This window comes from Rattus rattus, chromosome 3, assembly GCF_011064425.1.
Source record: "Rattus rattus isolate New Zealand chromosome 3, Rrattus_CSIRO_v1, whole genome shotgun sequence".
Taxonomy (NCBI): domain Eukaryota; kingdom Metazoa; phylum Chordata; class Mammalia; order Rodentia; family Muridae; genus Rattus; species Rattus rattus.
Window position 1 is genome coordinate 58,268,743 of NC_046156.1, and position 18,520 is coordinate 58,287,262.

Sequence of the window (18,520 nt, forward strand, 5' to 3'; positions counted from 1 at the left end):
TTGCTTTTGCAAATGCTTTTTCTTGCTGAAACTAATGTAGAATCTAATTAGTAGTCTAGACAGGGATCGGGGGTGTGTGTGGGATCTTGCATCCACAACACAAAGCATAGTAAAGGAAGGCACTTTTGCATGGTGCTTCTCACTCCACCCTGTCTCTATCTGCCCTTGTTCACCCTCATGTCTAGACTAAGTACCTGGCTCGCAGGCGTCAACTTCTATCTACCCTAGTTTCCTCTTCATCCTATCCTATAGAATTACACTTGAAAAAAATAAAAATAAAACTCTTGACTTAGGGGCTGAGGAGACGGGTCAGAAGACAATGTGCTTACTGCACAGGCATTAGGGTCTGAGTTCAGGACCCTAGCATTCAAGTAAAATCGAGGCGTGGTGGTGCATGCCTGAAATCTCAGTACCGAGGAACCTGAGACTCGTGGATCTCCAGTTTGCTGTTCAGCCCATGTAGCTGAGTAGGTGAGCTCCTGACTCTCATAAAATAATGTGGAAGAAGAAGACCCCGATATTGACTTCTGGCTCTCACATACGCCCATACAGGTGTTTGCACCCACATACACACACACCTCAGACCACACCCTCATCCACACCATCCCTTGGATAGCTTCCTACTATCATCTATGTCATAAGATAAAGCATAACTCCTGCAGTATAACCTTTAGGAGTCCTTCACCCTGACATTCTGAATTATTGTGGGCTATGAGTCCACCTAAATTCTCCCAAGCCGTATCTCTATCATTTCTATGCAAGAGCAGTTAGAAATATGCATGGCCTTTCCACGCTTTTCATCTGCTTAGAAAAGGTACCTTTTTCTTTTTATGGAATGTCACCTTTGAGGCTTTTCCTGGCTCGAACACTAGCTGCTTCTTCACATTGTACTTCGGAACTCTATTCTAGCATTTCCCCCTCTGCACCCAACTGTCTACTGTGCTCATTCGTGTACGCTGAATGGAACTTTGTGGAGTTTAATTGCTAAATAAATATTAACACTGGATATAGTCCCTGTGCCAGGACTTGACTGGTTGAACGATTTTCATGGGCTCCAGCTGGGACCCAGCGGAGAGTGCTGCCTGGGAAATGAGTCCTTTTTGTTCCCTGGGACTACATACACAGGAGGCCCAATTTGTTCTACATGACCTATGTGTTCTGAGTAGAGATTCAATTTGCAAATGACTTTGTATTGGCATTTTCTGTTTGGCATTTCTTCCCTCTTTTTCTAAACTATAAATTTTTAAGACACACCTGGCTGTGGAATCTTGATCATTACACACTAGGGTGTCCCAGAATCCTCTTATGATACATCGAAACTATTTTTGGTATGATGTTTTCCAAGGAGCAGAAAATCCCTTTGATATGGTAAATACATTCTAAATCAGTTCCACCTTTTTGGCTTGTAGGTCTTTGGAAGAACTGTCTGATGATCACAGTGCTTTGGGGGCCCTTGACCTTGACCAATGACAATCTTTTTAAAAGAACTGGTATTTCTCCCAAAGGAATGGGGACAGCATTTCATAGTTTTTGCTAACTTGGTATGTTGCTGTGCCTAGTTTAGATGCAATGTTCACAATGTATAGAACTGCTTTTGTGATCTTTCCATTTAAGATGTGAGCCATCACAGCAGCCCCACATGGCTTTTCGTGTCTTTGAAGGGATCCTTAGAATAAATATTTGTCAGTGAATTACAATTGTAATGACTAAATTTCCAGGGACACTTAGTGTAAAAGTTTTGGGTGCAGAAGAAAGTAACATTGGCATTGGAACCAAGTGAAAAGAAGGTCCTACTGTGCTCCTCTTCCCAAAGCTTTACCATTGGTCCACAAAGCTCTGAGATAAGCACAGCAAGGCAATGTAAGCTGGTATAGTTATGAGAACACTCTGACCTGGTTAGGTAGAATTGGGACAGGCAAGAATGGGTTCCATGTCAAATGAGACTAGGGTTCAGATTGTCTAAGGCAAAATGGCATTATTAAATACAAATTACAGGTTATGGTATCCTTGCTCACTTCGGAATAATGGGGGTTAAGATGACTTTAACGGGGACATTCTTGGTTTGACTTCCCCCATTGGTGTTCTTTGTCCATCCAGGTAGGAAATGGAAATCAACACCAAAAAGCAGCGATCTCATTTAAAAAATATGCATTTGGAGTATGAAAGTTGAAAGAAGTTAATTCTTGTCAGTTAGTATCTGTCTTCTTATTGGAATATTGTGGTTTGTTTTCTTATTTCTAACTTCAACAATTAAGTATTTCTCAGGGCAAGAACTGGAAGGTTTCCACTTTTTACAGTAAGCACAATATCTGAAATATAGAGGAATATATGTGAAATAAATTGATAGGTAAGTGGCAAGGAATGTATGGAAACTACATATAGTGTGAGTTTTAAAAGATTCATTGTTGGGCTGGAGAGATGGCTCAGCGGTTAAGAGCACTGACTGCACTTCCAGAGGTCCTGAGTTCAATTCCCAGCAACCACATGGTGGCTCACAACCATCTGTAATGGGATCTGATGCCCTCTTCTGGTGTGTCTGAAGACAGGAATGGTGTACTCATATATAATAAATAAATTAAAAAAAAATGTACGGGTCTTGGAGAGAGCTAGGTTTTAAAAAAAAAAAGATTCATTGTTCTGGATTGTGAATGAATGACAGCTCTTTCTGGACTGGCTTGATTTAAATTATCATCTTGCAGTCCAAATAAAGGTATAGTATAGAATGACAGGATTATTTAATATGAGTTTTTTCTATTTAAAATACAAATGGAGACATCATGGGTTTATTATTTCAAAAGTAAATAGTCAAAAGTAAATAGGTTTACAGCAGAAATTGAAAAGAGGAAATCATGAGACAGAGTTGCCAATATACATATTAAGAGAGCTAATTAAGAAACCAAAATATCCAAATACTCACGGAAGCCAACTATTTACATACAGACCAACAATCAGGCATCCTAAAAAATATAAAATTTATGCACTAACTCAGAGTAAATAGACCTTTATCTGCACGTGTTCCTCAGAGAAATAAGATGCAATGTAAATGGTGATTATTTTACTATAAAATCTATAAAAAGAATGATGCCAAACTAGAATAACAAGTTTCCTAGGAGGAGCCCAGATGTTGCTCATGGGCCAGTTATGACCACTGGATGAAGATTACATAGAAAGGGAAGGATCTATGTTAGCAAAAGATTCTGTATGCAGAGCTTCAGAGATCTCGAGAAAGCATCATAGAGGAGCCACAAGAAACTCACTGTGTTGGGTGGATCTAGAAAAGAAGCTGGAATGCTGGAGATGCACAGCAAAGGACTCCCACTGGGCTGAGACAGAGGCAAATGCTGCTATGTTAAAGAACTTTGCTGTCCTGCTTGAGGTATTAGATACTTGGATTGTTTGGGTGTCTGGTGTTTGGATGCAATATCTTAGGCACTAGAATGTGATGAATGATTCTGGATCAAAGATCTATTTTTTATTTTGGAGTAGGATGGCAGTCTTATCGAGGATGACGTACACTAGGATAGGCATAAAGCAGAAATGCTTAGTAATGGGGGGGATGATAAAACTTTGTTCTAGGGTGGCAAAGAGGAAATTGACAAGCGTTTAAAGGAAAATAATAATCAAGTTTGGACTGATTAGTTAGAGCAGGTAAAGTAGAGGGAGATGTGAAATAACAATTTTTTCTTATGTTTTTACAGTTCTAGATCTCATAGCCTTCTGAAAGGAAAGGAGGTAATTAGGGGATGAAGCTGTAATGAGTGAGGTCTACATGTGGGGACAGCTGAATATGATAGGGAAGGATCAGGGCTTTAAGAGCATCCAACTGTAGGCCTGTGTGTATATCATTACGAAGATTCAGGAAACAGGCTATGACAAGACACTTCGTGTTAGCAGACAGTGGTGTATCTTACTGAAACAGAGGGGATCCCTTGGAGGAAGTGAGACTAGAAAGACACAAAAGACAGAAAGTGGAGTGAAGAGCATGGAGTGAGGGGTAGGGAGACCGCAGAGTCTGCAGGAAGCACTTGCCAGAGTCTAAACTACTCATTTCCAAAATGCTATCTGAATTGGTTAGTGTTACTGAATGGCCACAACCAAAATTTTAAAGTTGTACCTCAAGCAGATCTTCTCTATTACAGGTTTTCCTCCTTGCCCTGCATGGAGTTGTGTCCATTGATACTTAACTTTCTGGTTTTAATCAGACTTCATTATTTGAATAAAGAGTTCTACACAGACAAGTAATAATACTGAAAACAATGCAGTGACTCCAAAATCTGATTTCTTGATCCAGGCCCAGCACAGTGGTGGTCATTTATACTTCTCAGTTGGTGTAGAAATGAGATCCCAGAAGCAACCATATCCAATCCCATGATGCTGAGCGACAGACCTTCCCACTCTAGCCTTGACCACCCTCAAGTTCAATATACGCGTATTAATTGCTACACATGTATTTCAAACATGACATGCTCAAAATGCACTTATGATTTATCCTCTCAAACTTGTTTCTCCCCCCACTAAGTGTTAAAACCCCAATAAAGGGGATAATCATTTAGAGACTCATGTCCCCAAACTAGGAGTCACATTAAATTCCCCCTTCCTTTCACATTTTTATTAGTCATCTGCCTACTTTATCTTCCAACACCCCCACAGGGGCTCCACTGGAGCATGAACCATAGAATCCAGCAGATAAATAACAAGGATAGAGCTATTTAATCTGGTTAAAACATTGGATAAGGATGCTGTGTGGAATAAACAATAATCCATAAGATAGAATCCTACTCTAAAACAAACCTACATTGTCTGTAGTAGTTAACTATCCATCACTTCATAAGCAGGTATGGGCCTTACTTGAAAACAAAAACCAGGAGAGAGATAGTAAGTGGCCATGGGAACAGATCATTCAAGCATCTTCAGATCCATCAAAATGCATGATGAAGGGGGAAGTAATCCCCTATGCAACGAGAAGGAAACACCTTAGAGGGATCAAGAAAGTGCAAATAAATCTCTTGAACAAATAACTTTGTACTCCCCAGACCTTGTGGATTCATCTCCCTCAACTATGACGTCATGGCAGTTAGTGGTGAGAGGGGTCTCCTTACCCTTTGAAAAATGGGGAATGGGACTGGGGTATAGCTCTGTAGAAGAATGTTTACCTAGCATACATGAGGCCCTGAGCAGGGGAGGGGAGGGGAAAGGACAGGAGAGAAGCAAAGAGGAGGTGAGAGGAGAGGAGAGGAGGTGAGAGGAGAAGAGAGAGGAGAGGAGAGGACTGGAGGGGAATGAAGGGGAGGAGAGGACCTGGGAGGGGAGGGGAGAAGAAACAGGAGAAATCTCAGATCACTCTCACAAGTTGAAAAAAAAATAACACAACTGGACAGCTAGCTGGCTACTCTGGGAAGTCTTTCAAAATGAGTGATAAAGGAAAATTGTCTAATGCCCAAAACTCTAAACCGTAGTTATTGACCCTATGCATACAGAAGAAAAAAATGGCTTGTACCATACCTCTCTTCATCATTGAAGGGACTCTGGTCATCGGAAGCACAGCAAGCTTTGTCCTGGCAGGCCTTGCCCTTCTCCTCAATTTCCTCTACATTATTAAAACCTTTAGATTTACATTCCCAAAACTAGCCAGAGGGTCTATTTCCTTATTTGGTCACTTCCTCCTTCGCATCTGACTACCAACTATCAAAGTATTGAAGTCCATCAATCAAAAGCCCCCTTTGGCTCACCTAGTTGACATGTCTAATTAAAATTAAACACCTCGTCCTAACACAGTTTCCCCTGTAACCTTTATAAACCATCATTTGCCTATGGCCCACTTCTGCTTTTTCTCTTTCCAGAGGCAGTCCTTTCTCCTCTGGGACAAATATGCCTGCCCCATCTTCCTTGTTCCCTTCCCCTTCTGCCTCACCAGCTGCCTCCTGTCTTTGTCCTGTATTCCCTGCCCTCTGTCCCTCTGGGGTAAATAAATCTTCTTTGTGCTGAGAACTTGGTCTTGGGAGTCCAGAGATGATACACACCCTTACAATCATGAGATGCAGAGCTGTGACATGGGTCTTCAGTGGTTGATCCAGAGTCTGAAGAAAAGATTGAGAAGTGTGAAACAAATATTAGGGAGGTGACATAAAGTTGGGTTTATGGGAGCGGCATGAGCTGACACTCTAGAAATAAACTGTCTCCTCGCCTATAACCACACAGCCTGGAGGTTTGGAGAGGAAGCGAGTCAAGGTCTAAGCATTTGTTCTCAGTGGCTTTCTCAGCTACTGGGCACTTGGCACTGAGCTGAACTGTCTTGTTGATTAAAGATTCATGGATCAGGAGCAGAAGGCAAAACAATATTGGATAGCAGCGAGAACAGACCAGAATTGTCCCAAGGCTTCTGCTCCTCTTCCCAAGGAAATCTCGTCCGGGTGAGGGTGATTTCTAAATGTTTTCAAGTTTGTTAGTTCCTAATATCTGTCTTCATTTTGTCTCCTGTATTTTTTTTTTTTAGAATTTTTTAATGGTTGTTTTATTTATTTACATTTCAAATGCTAACCTCCTTCCCAGTTTCCCCTCCAAAAACCCCTATGCCACCCCTCCCCCTGCATCTAGGAGGGTGCTCCCCAACCCACCTTTTAAAGTATTGAGCTCAGAGGCAAAGAACAGAGAACTGTTTCAGTTTACTGTCTTCCTGGGCCATTGTTTTCACTTCTTGGGTAATCAGAATGGGGTTAAAGAAAGTGCGCAGAGAGGAAAAACAAACATTGTCAGAGGAAGCTGGAATGGTTGAAGAAAGAAAGGGATGCTGAAAGAAGAGAGAGAATTTATGCGGCTCCAGAACTTTTCATAGACTTGTGGTTGAATGTGAAGTTATTGCCTGATTTCATTGGAACAAATTAGGCTCAGTTTACTAAACTCAGCCACCATGGTCATGTAGATGCCAAGCCATCACTGGCTTCATTCTTCCATAACCTCTGGGATCTTGATGTTGACCTCTTAGGCTAGATTCAGACGTGTGTGAAACAGTGGGGGAGAACAGATTCCCAGCAGAAAGTTGAGGTTGGACATTTCCCAGAAGGTCCAGAATGTATGTGCTTACTATTATTTCCATGATTTGAAACTGAGCTTTCCGAGTTCTTCTTGATAAATAGAGTCTTGGCTGCTCTGTAAAACTTAGTATTTCAAATATTTTTTCTTTTCTTTTATTCGTCTCGATGTGTAGTCATGGAAGGCTCCCACCAGGGAGGCGTTTTGATTTCTCTGTCAGTGTGTAGGATCTCATTGTTGCCATTACTGTGTTTATCAAATTCCTCCTGGTTATGGACCATTAAGCATCCCACCAAAAAATATAAATTCTGAAATGCAAGGTAATTCAACGGGCTAGATATCCTCGAAAGCCCTATCTCCATCCGTGCACACATGGGAGGCCTCTCCCATCTGGCCAGACCTAGCAGCTGAAATTCCCTCCTGAGGTTTCCCATTCCTGTCAATCACAGCATCCTGCTGAGAAGCTCATGCTGCCTGCAGCTCCTCTCACACAGACTATCAGACTGGCAGAACAAGTAACCTCATGGGCTCTGGTCCACAGTGCTAAAGCCCATAACATTCCAGGAGATAGCAATGAATCAATTCATGTCACCACTACAGCATCCCGACTTTGCCTGGAGTTCTTCATCCCAGAGGGTCCGCAAATATTTTGCAAGCTGATACCTTGTCCAAGCTGTGCCTGAGCCTCTCACTTCATCCACCACTGGAATATATGAACAGCACCTCAGTGGTGGAATGCAGCAGCTGCTTGCAGCCACACCACAGTCCCATGGACCTCAGCTTGGACAGGAAGCCAAGAGGAATACCATATCCAATTGAAAGGACAGGGGGGATTTCAGGAGGTAAAATTCACTGAGCCAAACTTGGATGCTGGCCAAAGCACCTGGTTAACACCCTTCTTCTCCCCAGGAACCATGGGTCCTTGTGACCACCAACAGCCTGACTCTGGTCCCCAGGCACTGAGCAATGTCCTTTTACATCTAAGTCCAAACTAAATAACAGGAGGAAATGAGAGTAAAATATTGTTGAAAAGTACGTGCCTTTTGTCTCGCACTTGTGCTTAGCTGGTGCCAGTCATAATACAATGAAGGGAACATCACTGATATAAGAGTAAAGGTATGAAGGGGGCCATGGCAGGAGGTCATATTTTCTTCATGGCATTGGAGGTGCTTCTAAAGCTAGGGAAGCTTTTGATATTTAGGTTGGAAGTACAGGTCAGAGCCAGATTGGAAGAGGTAAGCACCTTAGCATGATGCTAGCTTTGAAAAGTCTTTGTCGGGAGACAAGAGTTCATAGACCAGTCTTCTCTATGAGTGGCAGGCAAGTCCTTATGCTTGAGGAATCACTCAACTGGACAGTAGCATTGGCTGCTGCTTCTTCCTCTTCCTCTTCCTTTTTCTTCTCCAACAATAATTAAAGCAATGACTTAAAAATAACAAGTAACAATTCAATAATGATGAAATTATAGAATACATCCAATGACAACGAACTCTACCAAGGACACCGCGTGAATTCGTTGTTAGATTTCTAATACCTCTAAATAGCTGCTGCCATTATTGTCCATTCATTGTCCACAGGAGAGAAAATGGAGCGCACAAAGAACTTCAGTAATCTGGCCGGGCTCACATAGAGAGTAAGTGCCACCCTATACCCTGTACCGTCCTCCCCTCTCCATCTTAAACCATTTTATTCCAGATAAGGTTTCTCTGTGCAGTTGTGGCTGTCCTGGAACTTGCTTTGTAGATTGGGCTAGCCTCCTCAGTCTCAGAGATATGCTTACCTCTGGCTCCCGAGTACTGGGATTAAAGGCCTGCACCACCACACTTGATCTTAACTGATTCTTGAAAGATCCACCTGCCACTCAGGTCAGAGTACTATAGCCTTGGAAAGGCATCTTATGCAAAATGAAAACTGAGAACTAAAGGGCCACTTACTCCTTTTACAACTCAAGAGACTAGATCCTGTGTGAAAGTGAATGCTGAGCAAGACAGGTGACACATGAAGGCCAGTAGCCTTCTATGACAGCACCTCAGTAACTCAGCTCTAAGGAGCTTTTAAAATAAGTACCCCAGACACCCAAATAGCAATGAGATCTTAAGCTGTTTGACTGGACCACTCAGTTACTCACAGGGAAACAAAGCATGAGCCCCTTACTGCTCAGCTAGAGTCATAACAACCTACTCCGAATGTTCTTCAAAGGGAATTTTTAAAGGAAGGAAAAGGCGGCTCTCATGAAGGCACCTGAAGAACACACGAAAAATCCCACACTATATAAAACCTCATAGCTACTTCATGGTTCTATACCGTCCAACTCACAGATGAAGGGTCTTTTAATGACACAGACGGGTCACAGTACCCAGAGACTCAGTCAAACACTACTCAAGACACTGCCATGGAAGTATGTTTTATGAAGTTATTGTTTGAGTTTGTTGCCTTGAGGTGAAGCAGAATATTGCCCGTGGTGAAGGTAGGCCTTGTTCTCCATGGTTAGAGTCGGCCTGTTCCATTACCCCAGTGCTTTAATAGACTTTGCTGATTTCTGAGAGCAAAAATGAATTTTTTCACTAAATTATCTTTGGATTTGAGCTACAAGATCAGCTCTTATCTTGTTGCCACTAACTCCACTAGTTTTGTGCCTTTAGCCTCCTCAGTCATGTGGCTTAAGTCCTTCAAGCATCTCCGCCTCCCTCTCCCTCTCATGTGTGTATATGTTGTGTGTTCCCTACTCTGTCTCCATCTTCCTTCCATTTCTCTCCCTCTCCTCCTCTCTTCCTTTCTTCCTCTCCTCTGTCTTTCTCTCTCTCCCTCCTTTTTTCTTCCTATCACCCCCATGAGTATTTTTGACAGAAGTACAGTCTGATTAAAGACATCTTTAATTAAAGGTCCTTATCCAATAATGTAAATAATTCACTTTATGCTACTGTATAATTTTGTCAGTTCAACCCGGAAGCATTCTGATACCAGATAAAATGGAGAAATAAGAGTGGGAAATAGCTGCAAAGCCAAACGTTAGCCAAGGCCCAAAGTGAAGAACAATCTTAAGTCCCAGTCAAGGGTGTCAAGAGTTCCAGAGATAGATACACACACGTGGAACAAAGCTGAGGCTTTGAAATGTGTCAGATAACTTTTGAAGGTGTTGTGAATTACAATAACCTTCTAGAGATGGTGGCAGTTCCAAAACACCCAGAAGGCCCTATGTACCAGGTGACTTGAAGATTAAATCTCCTGCTGACACCTAGCTTCTTTTCCACTTGCCCATCCATGATTTCAACCTGTATTCTGTAATGCATTGAGGCCTAAATGGACCTGAAGCCATGTATCAGCTGTTTGCACTTGAAGAGAATGAGGATGAAGGCTAGAAAGTGATTGATCAAGAATTGTAGTCATGTAGACAAGGGACAATGGCTTGAACATAGACTTTAGTGTTGGGAAGAGAAGTGGATCAACTTAGGAACTATTTGAGAGAAACTCACTAAAGAACTGTTCATGAGGTTCCTACAGTAACTTGCTGCTTCTGCGACCTCCCCTGAGGCCAATTAGCCAACCTGGTGGTTTCTTCAGGATTGAACGATGGCTGCTGGTTTGTGCCTGATGTCTGCCTGCAGAAAGGACTAGACTACAACTGCCAGTTCATGTGTGGTGTCTGCCTGCTGACAGGACTGCTCTGCAGCTGCTGAGTTGTAGTTGGTGCTTGTTACAGGACTGAACTGCTGCCAAAGGAGATTGAATTCACCCCCAAAGAACTGTTCTTGAACAAGTCCACTTTTCCGCCTATCCTAATATTTTTTTTTTCTTATTCTACCTCCGCTGGATAGTGGGCTAGACGAGAGTTGAACCCTTGTTAAAAGTAGGTTGCACAAAATTTATGCCTACACTAGTGTTTTTTCTGCTTAGGTTTTGTCCAGCTTGAGTGGCGATTGGCATGAATAGGGTATAGAAGTCACCAACCATCACTGTCTTGGTGCTAAGCTGTCGAAATCAAGTGCACCTCTGTTTGGTGCGTATCTGTTTAGAATTGTCATTTCCTCTTGGTGCATTGTTCTTTTGGGGAGTATGCAGTAGCCTCTCCTGTGTTTTGTTTTATAACCATATATTTTGACTACTTTCAGTCTTGCTCAGAGGAACTTCTTTTTGGAGTGGGTACCAGTCAACAGAGGGATGCATGACTGCTCTCAGTGCTGAGAGTCAAGAGACTGGGTGCTCAGCCATAAATGGGACATCTAGCTTAGTTTCCGCATCCCAGAGGAGGCTCAGGAAACACTGAGAAGAGGTAGTAGAAAAGGTGATAAAGAGTGAATGGGAAGGGGTGCTGTGAAATGCTGGCCTCTGGACATGCTATTGCCACTCCACTCAGGAACAAAAGTGGCTGTGATTATCTGCAAAAGACTTCCTAAGGTCAAGCTAGCCAAAATACCACTTAGATGAGATAGATGATCTCCAGGCTGTACCCCATACTGACTAGCTGTTGGTGATGCGTAGTTGCTGGAAAGGGAAAGAACCAGGCTCTGTTGAAGAACCAGGCCCTGGCAATTTTCCTCATGTTCCAGTGGGTGACCCTATGCTCATGCATATTGGGAGGTACTACTTGGAATGAATGTTATCAAAAAGACAGAAGCATAAGGGTTATGTTATATTCTAGGTCTGGGGGAAAATTTAGAGGGGAGAGATGAGAGGTTCATGAGATCATATATCACTGTACATGTGTATGAAGTTGTCAAAAATAAAGAAAAGATTTAAAAATTAAAGAAATTCAAAATCAACTCTGTGATTAAAATGTAGTTGTTAGGGAAATAACCAAGGCATAGGACAAGGAAGTTTGAGCCAGAACCTCCCTATTGGATGTCGAAAGTTACCAAACGCTGGAACATTCTTTTTTCCTTTTTTTTTTCTTTTCTTTTTTTCGGAGCTGGGGACCGAACCCAGGGCCTTGTGCTTGCTAGGCAAGCGCTCTACCACTGAGCTAAATCCCCAATCCCATCTTTTTAAGCCTGTGTAGTGGACACAGCTGTGCTCTCTTAACAGTGGCTCCTCTTGTCCCTAGAGGAAGGAGTGTTTCTCCTCTCTACACATTGAATATAAAGCTGAGAGGGCTGGGTCCATGCTGAAGACTGAAGGGACAAAAGCTGAAGGATAGTTGGGCATTTTCTGTACCCCTGGCCACCTTCAGGCCCACAGGTCATTGCCAGGCAGGAGGGACTATCGTAAGTATAAAGCTGTCACGTTGTCAGCCCAAGACATATGTTACTCAAGCATGAATTTATACTTGGACCATGAATAAATCTCTATGTTTGGGAAAATATTTTTCTCTAAGGTATTGATACCAATATTTGGTTGGAAGTGTGGTAGGCAGCAGGCGAGAGTAATGCTATCTGATCACAACTGTAAGGTTCTAAAATGTGGAAATCTGTCATCCTGAGCCGATTTATGGTATATTGGAATACTTAACGATGTGGCCGGTCTCCCTGTATTTATGCTCCCTGTGAGAGGCTGTGGTTGAGGTTGTGTGGCACATGAATAAGAACTGGTCTCAGTTTTATTATGTTGCTTCGTTCGTACTTGGGATGGCTATCTATAGAGACATAGTTGCTTTCAAAGCGCTTCGTAGGATGAGCATGCGCAGTTGTTGATTCTTCAGGAGGAGGTGTTTTCTCCAGCCACCTAAGAATGAAAGGCTTGATGGCTGCCCTGGGGAGTTTAATGGGGACAGTAAGCTCAGTCATGATTTTTCTGGATCACTGTCACCCACCTTTTCACTTGCCAAGTCGACTAAAGGTCACTGAAATTTTTTTCATTAGAACATGAATTGTCCCGGGAAACATGAAATTGCTGCTAAATGAAAACCAGTTAAAAAACTGAGGCCAAAAATTGTTGGCAACCTTCATGCTAAATTATGCCGTCTGCACATTGCAGGCAGCCTGTGGGTCCTCAAGCTGTCGCAAATAACTGGGGAATGTGGCTCCTTCTCCCAACAGGAAGCGCCCCTGCCCAGTGGTCTGGGCCCAGGGCCATGGCTGAACCTTGCAGCCACTCCCTAGGAAAGCTTTCCTTTCACCCACAGATGAAACTCTTCTGACAAGAATAAATTTCACCTAATTAGCTCTTGTAAGGGTGAAGCACCATGGCTCCTCATAGCTGGTGAATGCTCTCTTTTCCTCTCCTTTCTTCCTCTTTTGCCTTCTTTCCTCCCTCTCTCCCTCCCTCCTTTCTTTCTTCCTTCTCACCTCTATTTTTTCCTTTCCGTTTCCTTCTCCTTCCCTCCTTCCCTTTCCTTTCAAATACAAATTTGTCAAAGGAGAAAAAGTCACTAGAGTAGATCCTTCCTCAGGAAGGAAAATTTATGGTGGGCACCACACGGTGCCTCCCTCCTGAAGCTCTTCCTCCAAGACACCTGCCAATGCACTGCCAGAGCCTTCTAGGTTCTTTTCAAACTCAGACCTTTGGTTAGACCCCCCCTATCTCTAAAGTAGTGCCCTCCCCTTTTCCCTTCTTTTTTTTCCCGTGTGTGTGTGTGTGTGTGTGTGTGTGCGTGCGCGTGAGCAAGCACATGTGTATGTGCACATGTATGTAAGTCCTAGCCTTAGAGTGAAGAGACCTGGCTTGATCAAATAGTCCTCATTGTGTATTTGGTAATGAATTACAGTTTATAACTCAAGTTAGTAAACTAAGTTCAAATGACAGTTTGTGTTATTCCAAAGCTCTATTCTATGTGAATCCAAAGAACTGGCTAATAACGTAAATTTTGGGGTCTTAGGCTTGGAAATGAACAGATTCGAGGGTTCTCCCACTCAGTAAACAGTTGTCTGTCACTCTCACCTGCTTTTAGATTGATGTTTCCCACAGGTAAGTTTGGCTAGACAGAGCTGTGCTTTCCCAGGCAAGGGTTTCCTGTCGTGAACATTCTCCTTAGACCGCACACTCTGCTTCATTTAGCCTGTGTCTATATGAGATTCACTATCTCACGATAGCCATTCTAAGCACCTCTCCTTGCCCAGATGAGATTGAAAGAAGCACCAGGATTTACTTAGATTAAGAAAAGGATTGGCTCTGAGGGTGTAGCTCAGTAGTAGAGCCCTTGCCTAGCATGCACAAGCCCCTGAGAAGACAAGTGGGATTATGGGAACTAAGGAATAAAGGTGGTCTGGGTATGCCAAGCCTAGGGACTGTTTCCCTGTGACATACAGTGGCTGTTATTCTCAGGGATTATTTTCTTTTCCCATAAAAATGATTCTCCATGTAACAGTTTTATAACCAGTGTCACAAGAGAACCAAAACGAACACATGACACCATAAATATCAAGGGCTACAAGATCTATCCAATTTTAAATTCCAGGTCACAAAGTTTTATGTGAAAAATGACTTTGCTGCTGTACAACTGACATGGGTTAAAATCTTCTAAAGGTTAGACACAGCTATCCCAGGATAGATCACGTGATTTAGGTCTTGTTCTTTTGACCAACCTGGACTTCCATATATTTAGGAATAAGTGGGGTTATTTTGTTGTTAAAAGGAAAAAGATAAATGTTGCTGACAATGAAAAGCACAGACTATGGCGTCATGAGGGCTTTCTTGTATAACTTGAACATGGGATAGGAATCAATCATGATGCTCCCTAGCAGGCAAGTGTGAGGGGAAAGTGATGTGGTAGATGAAAAGAAATTGTAAATCATACAGATATTAGAAGAGAACTCAAACACCCACAAAGCACACGGCAGGGAAGCCAGGGGTGAGTGCTACACTTACACAGTCGCCCTGGGGGGTGTGAGGAGTCTTGAGAAGTCAAGTTGGTAGCAACTATTCTGAGAGTGTACTAACAAGTGATCACTATTTAATTACTCATTCTACATCTTCAACTTTCAGTTTGTACGTGGCTTTGCCTTAACCACTTGGGGTGTGGTTACAATAGCTTTGTTTAGGAGGGATAGGTCCAGGATCATTAACTAACTAACTAACTACACACACACACACACACACACACACACACACACACACACACACACACACACACACACATATATATAATTGTTAGAGCCAGGTGCATGTAGACTCCATGTGAAAATAACTTCCACCTGATTGGTGTGTCCATAGTGTTTCAAATGGCAGCTAAAGGGTTAAATAGACTCAGGCAGTGCTTAGTGTATTCATCATGGAAAGGATGAGAGAAAGGTTTTTAAGGATCTGAGTCATCGCCTTTCAGGAGCTAATCTAGGAGCTGAGGCCACGCAGCTCTGGACCTTTAGGGCTGTAGTAAGAGACTTGTAAGGCTGAGCGGATCACAATCCTTCCTAAGGAATAGCTCACACTGATGTAAGATCACGCGCATGTAATAGACTTGTTAGTGGAAGCCCTGCAAGAGGCGAGTGTCGTACTTCCTGGGATAATGGAGGACAGTTTGATGGGCCATTCATCCAAAACTTTAAGGGAAACCAAGAAGGGGATGTTGGATTACACTGAGAGGTGCTATCTAATCCTTCCACCGGAAGCCGGAAGCCGGACAGGGAGGAAGTTGCTGCTGAGAAGGAAGCTGAAGCTGTGCTTGTGCTTGGGTGGGTGGAGGGACAGGAGCTTTAACTTCCTGTAGAAGTAGGCGGGGAACAGGAAGAATGAGTACCTTTCTCACCTCTAACCTCTGCCCCTGCTGACTGGCTCTAATCTGAAGGTAAACAGCAAGGAAAACCGAAAGGTATTCAATTTTTTTTTTGGGTGGGGGGAGCAGATCAGAGAAGTTTGTGTCTGATGAGCAGAGGGAACAGGAAAAGCTTTGGCATGAATGGTGACATTTCATTGGTGTGATATTTACTTTTTACTTTTTTCTTTTGCATTAAGCATCTTTCCAGCTAGAAATACAATTGAAGTAGAACAGAACATAGAAATAGGCCGTCCTTCAAATCCCTGTTGAGTCTCCAAGGAGTGACTAGTCCTCACTGTTAGGCTTGAGAAACAAAGGATTTTGAAACACCAAATAATAAATCCTGGATATTGGAATAGTGAATTTTTGTCATTATCAATAATTCAGAGAGGGGAAAAATCTTTTTCCAATAGAGGCTGGCAGGACAAGAGAGAATTCCCAGAGCAGCCTCATTTTGTTTTTCTCCTTCCCTTCATATTTGAATTTTGAGAAGAGGCCTTCTGGCAAGAGCATTCACACCAATATTAGGGCATTAGAGATGGAGAGGGAGCAGCCAGACAGTATTTTATGACTCATGACAATGAGTACTATGTTAAAAGCTAGTAATGTTCAGCCTGTGGTTCAGAGACTTGTGAGCCAGGTGAGTGGAGGAGGCTAAACGTACCTTGGACAATTCAGTGTGGAGTAGAATCAGCTCTAAATCTCCCACATATCATAGAAGCTGAGGGCCCAATTTGTGGACAGAACACAATGTTAGAGCCCGGTGCATGTAGACTCCATGTGAAAATAACTTCCACCTGATTGGTGTGTCCATAGTGTTTCATAGTGTTCCTCTGCTGCCTAGGAATAACAGGAGCTGAGAATATAGCATCGGTCTCTAAAAACTCAACTTCAACCATTCATACTTCAAGATATTACCATTCAATGTCTAGGATCAAGACAAGATCAACCAACTAACACCAGACCTAATAGGAAACCCAAGAGAACATAGAGAGGGTCCCAATCCAACTCTTGGAGATAGTGACACTTCTCTTTTTTTTTTTTCTCGGAGCTGGGGACCGAACCCAGGGCCTTGCGCTCGCTGGCTAGGCAAGCGCCCTACCACTGAGCTAAATCCCCAACCCCTGACACTTCTCTTATAATCCGAAGCTCTCATGTCTGCCAGGCTGGGGAGTGGGGAAAGAACATGTTCTGCCTGAGTTAGGAAGGAAAATATATGTTTTTAAATAAATGAGTCTAAACTTCCTAATTTGGAGTTGGCTAATTTAAAATTTATCCCTACTTTCCTGATGTAAAGAAGATATGTTCAACAGGTATTTAAAAGGTAAAAGTAACATATTTGATTGGAATGATGAAGAAAAGGTAAGACACTATTCGCTTATCCAGATGTAGAAAGAATCTTCTGTAGAAAGAATGTGCAGTCGGAGTATTTAGGCAGGAGAACTAGGAGTTCAGACATGGACACAGACCCTCTTTAGACACCCAGAGAATCTCCAAGGAGCATGGTGTGGCATGCTCATGCTAGGCTGACCTGTGCTGGAGGGATGGATGCTTGCACGAAACAGTAAGAGATGAAGGCTGTGGATTAATCCAATTCTATAAAGTCAGTTCAGATACAGCCACTTCTAAAATATCACCCTACCTGTGACAGAACCTATGTTTTGTCCCTACTTTTCAAAGAATATCATCCACGTGAGGGCAAAGTGGCACCAATGGGAAAATTATACAAGCCGGTGACCATAGGGAATAACAAAAATTGTATGGTTATAGTTATCTAAGAGTAGATTTTAAGCACACGCGCGCACACACACACACACACACACACACACACACACACACACACACACACACACACACACGGGAGGAGGAAGAAGGGGAGAGTATCTTGTATAAGTTGATGTCAACATTTAACAATTTCAGAGCACCATTTTGGGATTTGGAGAGTAGACTTGGCAGCGAGAGATGCTTTACTCTTGCAGAAAGCCAGAGTTTGGTTCCCATCACCCACCGTTGCCAGGTGGTTCACGACTCCCTGTAACTCTAGCTCCAGAGTCTTCATACCTTCTCCTGACCTCCGCAGACACCTTCAATCATGTGTCCATGCATACATAGACGCCCACACTCACACAAACACAGACACATAATTCAAATCCAATCAAATCCTGAAGCCCTTCCATTCTGTATGCCATAAGTACCTAAACTTTTCCTTAATATGAAAGGATCAGTCAGCTGCAAGTACGTTAAGGGCCATCCTCTTCCAGGTGTGTGTTTACCTGGCTGTCCTCTTCACCGCCTTAGAGCCTTCCTCAGATTTGAAGTCGAGGTTATGCTGGTTTGGGGTGGCACCAGCCAGAGGATGGTGGAATCAAGAGCTTCAGTTTCTCTCTAAAGTTGTGCTCTTCCACAGAGATGCTCTGCATGCAAGCTCTCTGCTGGGCTCACAGAAACATGTTTCATTTTGTGCTATGGAGTGGCACGTGACACTCTCTATCCTGCATCTTCCTTTGCTTTCAGGTATTTTACCATCATCAAATTTTCTGTCCAATTCTACTTCAGTGTCCTCATAGAGAACTCATAAGATGAGAACCCATGTTTCCTCCATGCTCAGGCAGCTTCTGCTTCCTCATGCAGCCCTGGACATTTGCCTGAGGTCAGACACTCTTAGCTTTCTCATTCTAATGAATGAGTTTGCATCTTCCTCATTTTTGCCAATCAAGCTAATTCCAAGATTGACATCGAGGGACTGGTGGGACGCCCTTTGCTGTTGTGTTCCAGCCTCATTTTCTGAGTTAGGTCCCCTGGGAGTCATCTTTCGAGAGATAGTGAGTACTAACTCCCGACTTTAAACCGTGATCATATTGATCT